We start from the raw sequence: 10,000 nt of genomic DNA on the forward strand, positions 1-10,000 counted from the left end.
GTGGAGGTTAGGCTCTGGGAGACTTTACTTTGGGGAGAAATCATTTCGGAAGGTTTATATGTAGATTTTTTTTTTCTTTTACTTTGTTTTGTTCTCATTCAGAGGAATAGTTTGTTAGAGATGATGCAAATCCAGAATTGTAATCATGGAATAGTGTTTACATCGCTCACACTTTAGTTCTGGAGTAGGTCATAGATTTTCATATCCCTTTCCCCTTCGTTACAAATATGTAGGCAGAAAGATATAGTTGAATTAAATGTCATCTAGCAATTAGAATTAACATTTAAAAAATCACTAAAATCCATCAGAATACAAGGTACTTAACCTTAATGCATCTGAACATATCGCTTACAATGTTACTAGACTAGATTCCTGCATCACATATTTGAACTTTCGTAATGTAAAAGTACTGCCATCTCTGAAAAGTTATTTTAGAAAGAAAAAAAATGCAAACAGTGAGAACACTTACATGTGGTGATTAAACACAACAATACTGATAAAAAATATACAAAAAATCAAATAGACAAGTAAAACTCCCAGAAGTTTGTAGTATACAGTGTGGATCGCAAGTGAAGTGCAATTTCCCGTATAGTAAATAAACAGAGCCAACGCGAGTAGCGAAGTCACCACAAAGGAGAAAGCTCCAGAGTGCATCCCTGAGAGAACATCTTCAAAAGGGGAAGCCATAATCATTGTAAAGTTTAAGAGAGACGTACTGAAGGTTAACCGTCGCTGCAGTTATCTCCGGATCTTTAAATATCGTTCGTTTTGCGTTCATATCGCCAGGTATTTTGTTTTGGTTTTAAGGTACACTCTTGTAAAGGATGTCTAAACGTGTGGGAGTTTAGTCTAGCATTGTTTTGTTTTGTTTTCTTTTCTATTGATATTTTGATTAGCTAAATGTAACCCACGTTGTACAGATGTATCGTCGTAACTTGATTCAAGAATAAGAATGGTTAAAGTGAAGATATTTCCGTTACTAGAAAAATCCAGTAACAGATTCATTCGATTCATTAAACGGGTCATGTTTTTTTTCAGTTTTAAACATCCAAACAATTATATTTTTGAATGCCACATGATCTCAGCATTTGAAGTTCTAGAATTATCCTCCGTATTATGCTGACCTAGAAAAGAAAGACCCAATATGTGCAGCATTACGCACTACTATTTCAAATAATCATAGCCGATTCTGTTCAGCATTTATTGATTCGATTCCCGCTGAAATGTGCTGCCGGCGCTGGCCTAGACTTCTCCCTTGTTTTATAAACGAAGGCCCTCCGTTCAAGTGCAGTGCAATTTGCATCGTGTCTCAGTTATCTGGAATTTTCAAAGAGACTTTCATGAACGAGCATATTCGGAGAAAAAGGCGTTCTTGACAACACTTTTAAAACTCATTTCTATTATTCTATCGGTAGTCAACAGACGTAATAAATGTATAAAATTATTACGCTACATCATATGACTGAATGAATAGACAGATGTACATTCACTCATATATATATATATATATATATATATATATATATATATATATATATATATATATATATATATATATATATATATGTGTGTGTGTGTGTGTGTGTGTGTGTGTGTGTGTGTGTGTGTGCTCGCATACATACACACACATCCACAAGATGCGTACAATATGTAGAGAGACATTAAAATACTTTCAAAATTGGCCTTATAACATCCCAAACCTATTTTTCAAACTGGATAAGATTTTAATCCATTTGCCATTCCCTTTAAAACTTTGTTCAATATATATTCATAAAACATGCAAATGCCTATTCAAGAAAAAAATTCGATCACTTTGAAAACTTGGTTACATAGTATGGATCTATTTGAATAGTTATTGCAATTCTAAGTTTTATTATCCAATTATAGAGTGTGTAAAGAAAGCATGATAATGACTGATTGAAATGATGAAAAGTTATGTATACAAGTGTATAGATTAATAAATACACACACACACACACACACGCATATATATATATATATATATATATATATATATATATATATATATATATATATATATATATATATATATATATATAATATAATATATATATATATATAATATATAATATTTATATATAATATATGTATATATATATAATACATATATATAATATATATATATGTATATATATATATATATATATATATATATATATGTTACATTCATTTTTAGACATCCATTATGTACTTTTATGTATGGAAAGATTCAATTTAATCCCCGGTTGTCGCGGTCTTCGGAACGTCTCCGATATCTTTATGCAAAATACTTTATTGAATCCATAAATTACCTCTCTGCTTTTAATGAGGCATTGGCATTTTTCTTATTTACAATAACTACAAGATTTGAAAAAAATGATCTTACATCATAATTGAACAACGTTTTTTTAAAAGAATCATCAGAATCCTTGTTTGTATTGGAGGGTAATACATAATATGTAGATTTTTTATTTGTTTCTTCTTATCATCGCTTAACATTTTTTCAATATCATTCCTATCATCCTTATTTTCTCTGCTCTTTCATTATCTCTCATAAGCTCTCCTATCCTTCTTTTTTTTATCTCCTTATCCCTACGTCCCTGTCCTCTCTTTCGTGCTCATCAATTGCCCTTCATACTACACTGTGCTGTCATTCATCTACCATCTGTCTTTCCTTTCGAATTCGCTCAATCAACTCGCGCTGGTTCCATGTTGAGCTGAATTCCCCAACAGCCAATGATAAACTATTGGATGGCTTTTCACTTTGATTTTTTTTTTTTTTTTCTTGGTCTCTTTCTAAATCTTCTGTTCTTCTTCTCTGGTCTCTTCTTTTTGTTTGTTTGTTTTCTTCTTCCACTCTCTCTCTCTCTCCCTCTCTCTCTCTCTCTTTCTCTATCAGTCTTATCTATCTATCTATCTATCTATCTCTCCATCTATCTCTCTTTTCTCTCTTCCTCAACCTCTCTTTTTCAATTTCTCCTCCTCGTCGTCCTTCTCCTCCTTCTTCTCCTTTCCTTTCGTCTTTCCATTACTTATTATATTTCATAGGAAAGTCTCGATAGTTTTTCCTTCATGATTTCCATCCAAACTCGCCCGCCATTTTGGACACATCCAAAATTCCTGGTTGCTTCCATCGGCTATAATAGCATCGAAAATAAATAAATAAAAATACAAAAGGAGAAATAAAGATAGAAACGTACATTCCGAAATCACATTAGGCAAGGATCATTTTTTCGACCTATTCATTTTTAGGGAGGAGGGGGTGGGTTGGGGTGGGGAGGGGAGGGCAAGGGAGAGGAAAGCGACGGTTGGCAATACATTTTGAAAAGGAGCGTCACTCGGCGGATTCTTTGCAGGCTTTTTTTTTCATCTTCCTTATTTTTTTTCTTTTCTTTTTATCTTTTATCACGCGTCGAAGGATTCAGCAGCGAGCTTCCCCAAGGGCTTTTGAGAGGCGTTGGGGCTTGAGTGAGAGAAGGCTAGTCTGGAGGCGGCGATAAGAAATAGCGCTTCCGATATGATTTTGTTTTTTCTTTTTTAAATGACCATCTTGTGGCTACCTATCGGATCATGACATTTTTTAGGCTTCGTAGTTCTCTTTCCCTGTTTTCTATCATATTTCTTTTTTTTTCTTTACTTTCGCTTTCTTTCTTTTTTCTATTCTCTTTCATGTTTTTTTTTTCTTTTCATTTTTCATACCCTTTCTCTTTTTCTCTGCCTTCTCTTTCTTTCTCTCTCATTCAAAGTCTAGTCCAGTTACATAACTCCTCATACTTATTGTTCGACACACACACACTCACACACACATACACATATACACACACACACAACCACACACACTAACACGACCACAAACATACATAATCGAGAAAATACTTTTAGTTTTAGGAAATTTGATAACATCAACCATTTTTATTTCTGGATTCTTACGTGTCTTATTAGTAATTGGAGTAAGTCCTATTTAATGTATCCTTGTCTTGTTAGGTCAGTGGAATTAACATTGTATATACATACACACACATACACTAGAATGCGCAGTTCCTATGAGCTTCTATCGAAAGGCCACATAACAACTCTAATACCTTTTTGCACATTTGATGACCAGCCCTTTTGTTGACCTTATCCTCCACTCGTGCTAAGAATGGCTACTCTGGTTACTACGCTTTTGTATTCTTCTGGAGTTATTCCTTTGTTTATTGCCTGCTATAATGCTTACTCTCAGTTTGCCTGTCTGTTTCTCTCTCTTGTTCTCTCTCTCTCTGTCTGTCTCTCTCTCTCTCTCTCTCTCTCTCTCTCTCTCTCTCTCTCTCTCTCTCTCTCTCTCTCTCCATTTCCACTAACATCTCTAGATCCAAATACTGCTTTAACTTCTTTTCATACGCACACACACATGCACGCACAAAGAAACACACACACATACATACACACACGCACACACAAACAAATACACACACACATTCATAAGCACACGCATACACACACAAAGAAACACACACACACACACACAATCCACAGGATCTAGTCCCCTCCCAGCGTTTAAACTCGTGGCTCTCCGTGTTTGATTTTGGTCAACGTTCCAGCAATCTAGAGCCTCTATTGGCTTCAAGAAGTTTTGATTGTCAACCTGATTGTATAAAGTTTTGCTGAATCCCTTAGGCATGGTAAGAACGTGTCTTACTCACATGCTTTTAGAAGGACTGGCCACTGCTTCGAAACAGCTCACTTGTATCGATGATCTATTGTTAAGATTCGAATTTTAATATTCATTTTCGATCGAATCATATGATTGGATACATAATATATACACATCTCCTTAAAAGGTAAAACATATAAAAAACATATATATACTTTCAAAGTCATCACAAACAAGAATGAATACTGTGTTAGTAGACTGATGTAAGCTGCTTCGGGTTAGGGTTTCGTGTGTTATTTGCGACTCGAATCAATATGTTCGATAACAAAGGGGATGAGTCACACTGGAGAAAGAAATGTCAAAGTAGATGACAGAAAGAAAGAAACGTCATTGAATTTTGATTATACAAACCATAAATTATATATAATACCGGAAGTAATATATGGTAAATGTACAGTATCATGACGTCATTGAGAAGTAGCTGCGCCAGGTGACCACCTAGGAACAATTTCTCAATTATTTACTTCTCAGTCGGAGGAGAACGGCGCGAAGGCGAATCTCACGACCTTTATCTTGTTATTTTTACCTTTTTTTTGCTTGTGAAATCTCTGTCTTTGATTCATTTGAATTGTTCTTATTCTTATTAAGATTATAGATTATAGTCCAATAACAATGCCAATATTTTGTTATTCAACAACGTAGGTTTAAACCCAGAAGAAATCAGATCACTCAGTGCTACAGAGAGATTGGTGCATGTATACGTACATAGGATATATCGCAAATATACCTTCTCTCTCTCTTTCTCTTTCTCTTTCTCTCTCCCTCCCTCTCTCTCTCTCTCTCTCTCTCTCTCTCTCTCTCTCTCTGTGTGTCTGTCTGTCTGTCTTACTCTTTCTCTCTCTCTCTCCAGTCATAGAATGATAATATAAGTCAAACAAAAACGCGAGGCATTGCTCCCAGGCATCACCTATCACGTCACGACTGCCCTTTCGTTAGCCTCAAAATAGATGGAGTTTCGTAGCTCTGCTCACCTACAGGAAGCTTTGGTTTAACCCTTTCGTTTGCCGTTCAGCCGTTGAAGCTTTTCGTGTGGCTTGTGTCCTTTCTTTTCTTGCTCTGTCTTTATCTCTCTCGTCTCTCTACTCTCTCTCTTTCTCTCTCTCCTCTCTTTCTCTCTCTCACTCTCTCTCTCTCTTTCCCTCTCTCTCTCTCTCTCTTTCTACTCCGTCTGCGATAGTCTTGTTTTTTCTTTCTTACACCCAGCTGTTTTCAACCATAAAAGAGAAATTTTTTAGAATATATTTTTCATGTCAGACTGGTAACGTTCAGTGTTATTTCATTTTTCCCTGTATCTCACATTCTCCTTCTTTACAATTATTTGTATATATCTCTCACTTTGTCTGTCTATCTATCTATTTATCTGTATATAAATATATATATATATGTATGTATTTATATAAATATGTATATATATATATATATATATATATATATATATATATATATATATATATATATATATATATATATATATATATATATATATATATATATATATATATATATATATATGCATGTATATTTATGTATGTATATATGTATGTACGTACGTATGTATGGATGGATGTATATACATACCTATCTATGTCAATATGTTAATCTGCCGTCCTTCTTGCCTCTTCCGGAATACCTTTCTGACCTTTTTAGAAATGTCAATCTACCTTTAATTTGTGTCTTCCTCTAATTCCCTGATTTTTTTGTCTCTCTATTTGGTCAATAAATTTCTCTCTCTTTTTATACTTGTCTTCTATACCATTTGCCTTTCAAAAGAGTCTCCCTACTATCATTAGTATGTGTCAAGTGGAAACCCCATGAAAGGTTAGTTTTTTCGAATCAATAACCAGGTTACAGCAGTCAAGAGTAAACGTGAGACGAAAGGAAGAGTATTGTGTTACGTCTTCCTCTTGGTCTCTGCTTCTTTCTCAGTCCTTCTGTCTATCAATCTCTGTACTTTCCTATGTATCTGTCTTTGTCTTCCTACACCACCTTGTCGCTTCCTTTCTTCTCTACTCTTTATTTATTTCGTTGTTTTATACCTTTCATTACCCCATAATTCTCTTGCTCTCTCTTTCTTTCTATTTCTCTTTCTGTTTGTGTCTCTCTCTCACTCTTTTTTTTTCTCTCTCTCTTTCTTTCTTTTTTTTTTTCTTTCTTTTTCTCTTTCTCTTTCACTTTCTCTTTCTTTCTCTCTCTCTCTCTCTCTCTCTCTCTCTCACACACACTTTCTCTCTCTCTCTCTCTCTCTCTCTCTCTCTCTCTCTCTCTCTCTCTCTCTCTCTCTCTCTCTCTCTCTCTCTCTCTCTCTCTCTCTCTCTCTCTCTCTCTCTCTCGGTAGACAGATATATATACAACTTCCTTTTAATGTTTTTCTTTCATATGCGTAAACCTCCCCTTTTGGAGGGGGTAATCTTCCTCTTACTCCATTTAAACATCATTCTCTTCCTTCCTGTTTTCTTCCCTCGCCTTCTATATTATGCATTACGCCCCCCTTACCCAGCTCTATCCACAGAAATGTTTTTCCTATTCTATCGTCATCCTCTGACCTTCCTTTGTCAGCCATTCTTTGTTTTATCGTTATTTCTTTATTTGTTTTATCAACTTTTTATCTAAACTTTTCCAAGAACTTCTTCTAAATGACATGTTCGCATTTTCACTCCGCTCTAAGACTTAACCCAGGAAGGTCCCTCTCGTACGGTAACAAACATGGCGATGTTAACAACCTCTCTTGTAAGCAATGAAAAAAGTTAGGTTTCGCCAGAAGTTTCCCGCAACCCCCCATTCAATTTCCTGGAGAGAAAAAAAAAACGCAAAATGAAAAGGCAAGACTTGGAATTCAGAAAGCTTCCTATCTTGTCCTCTTTTAACTTTGTTACCCGGGATCACACGTATAAAACACAGAGGAGAGGAAAGAAACGGGAAAATGGATTGAGAGAGATTTTCTATCGTCCTGCCTTTGAAAATACGTTTTTTTCTTAAGCGATGTTTGGTACGATCTGAAATAGGATAACAGGTGTATTTTTATACATTCCAATAAACTAGTCTTGATACAAGCACGCTATTGATAATTCAAGATATTTTACAATGAAATTGATAGTTCCAATTTATCCTCAGATTCAAACATTTGCCATCAAGCTGAATTACAGAAAGTTGATTCGTAAATGAATTCAGTATTAATAATTCACAAAAGAATTTACAACATATTTCCTTTGAGAGTAACTTGTCTTTCCTCAAAAAATAGAGGGAAACCTGTAGCAGTCCTTCGTACTGATAGGATAATACGTCTGATACTGAAAATATGAAAGAGAGAAGCAAGAAATTCCAAGACAGCCACCATACGGAACCAGTGCAATGCAATCATTCCCGGCAGTAAACGTCTTGCACAGTGGCTCGTAAAGAAAAAATATCAACTGATCTAATCATTGAAAAAAAAAATCGACAAAAGGTCTCCTGTGCAGGTGTGTGGAGGAGAATCTGCAAGTAATCAATATTTCGCCTGGTCTTGCCGATTAAGATGCAAGCTTTGTGAGAAAGAGACTCAGACAAACATACTCACGCTCAAGTATTTCTCTCTCTCTCTCTCTCTCTTATTTTCCTATTCTCTGTGTATCTCTCCATGAACTACATCCTTCAAAATTCCCTGCATCCTAGTGTTATATCCTCCTTCCTCTTTCCTCCTCCCTCTCTTCGCTCTTTTCTCTTCCACTTCCTACTTCTATATCCTTCTGTGCGCATGTGACATTATCTCCTGTGACAGGGCAGTGATAGGCCTGCGAGCACCTTTCACTCATGTGTCAGAGGCTTATTAACAAAATGTGAAGATCTCAAGATTCTTTTTTCTTCTTCTTCTTCTTTTCCCTCACCGACTATTACTCCAATCATGCAATTTGAGTGATTCGAGTTGCCGCACAAGATTAAAGTAGAATATTAAAACCAAGATGTTTTTGGCCTTCACGGAAGAAGGAGCTAGAGAGAGAATAATGGAGAGAACAGCCATCCAAACCAAAATACCTCGCACAGAGTCAAAACATTCTCACTCCATAGTATCCCACCACTGCCACCCAAAAAAGAGAATAAAAAACTCCACCTACCACCCACAACTCCTCATTCCAAATGATAGCGGAAGTTGACTTGATGAGCACGACCGCATCAGGGTCTTTTTGAACTATCTAACCGGCCTCGCTTGTCAAACTGAACAACTGCCTGTCAATCAATCCTTTCTCTGTCTTTCGTCTTTCGCTTGTTATTTCACTCTCTCTATCCATAAGTTATTTTCCCTGTCTGGCTCTCTCTGTCTATCTATCTCTCCATCGACAAAAGGTCTCCTGTGCAGTGCGTGGAGGGGAATCTCAAGTAATCAATATTTCGCCTGGTCTTGCCGATTAAGATGCAAGCTTTGTGAAAAGAACTCAGACAAAAACATACTCACGCTCAGTAATTCTTCCTCTCTCTCTCTCTCTCTCTCTCTTATTTTCCTATTCTCTGTGTATCTCTCCATGAACTACATCCTTCAAAATTCCCTGCATCCTAGTGTTATATCCTCCTTCCTCTTTCCTCCTCCCTCTCTTCGCTCTTTTCTCTTCCACTTCCTACTTCTATATCCTTCTGTGCGCATGTGACATTATCTCCTGTGACAGGGCAGTGATAGGCCTGCGAGCACCTTTCACTCATGTGTCAGAGGCTTATTAACAAAATGTGAAGATCTCAAGATTCTTTTTTCTTCTTCTTCTTCTTTCACTCTCCCGTCTATTTACTCCAATCATGCGAATTTGAGTGATTCGAGTTGCCGCACAAGATAAAGTAGAATATTAAAACAAACGATGTTTTGGCCTTCAACGGAGAGGAAGGAGCTGAGAGAGAGAATAATGAGAGAACAGCCATCCAAACCAAAATTCTCCACAGAGTCAAAACTTTCTCACTCCATAGTATCCCACCACTGCCACCAAAAAGGAGAAGAAAAAATCCACCCTTCCACCCACAACTCCTCATTCCAAATGATAGCGGAAGTTGACTTGATGAGCACGACCGCATCAGGGTCTTTTTGAACTATCTAACCGGCCTCGCTTGTCAAACTGAACAACTGCCTGTCAATCAATCCTTTCTCTGTCTTTCGTCTTTCGCTTGTTATTTCACTCTCTCTATCCATAAGTTATTTTCCCTGTCTGGCTCTCTCTGTCTATCTATCTCTCACTCACTTACCCCCTCATGCATCTCCTCTTCACTCTTTCTGCCCTATTCTCTGTGTATCTCTCCATGAACTACATCCTTCAAAATTCCCTGCATCCTAGTGTTATATCCTCCTTCCTCTTT

At 36.4% G+C, this 10,000-nt stretch overlaps 1 protein-coding gene across 1 annotated transcript in view; it reads left to right on the forward strand.

The window, feature by feature from the left end:
• LOC122257897 (uncharacterized) overlaps positions 1 to 10,000 on the forward strand; it is a 32,456-nt gene that overhangs the window by 176 nt on the left and 22,280 nt on the right. The window lies entirely within an intron of this gene.

The sequence above is a fragment of the Penaeus japonicus genome, unplaced genomic scaffold (assembly GCF_977035675.1).
Source record: "Penaeus japonicus unplaced genomic scaffold, GWHDUDI00000001_assembly GWHDUDI00000002, whole genome shotgun sequence".
NCBI lineage: Eukaryota > Metazoa > Arthropoda > Malacostraca > Decapoda > Penaeidae > Penaeus > Penaeus japonicus.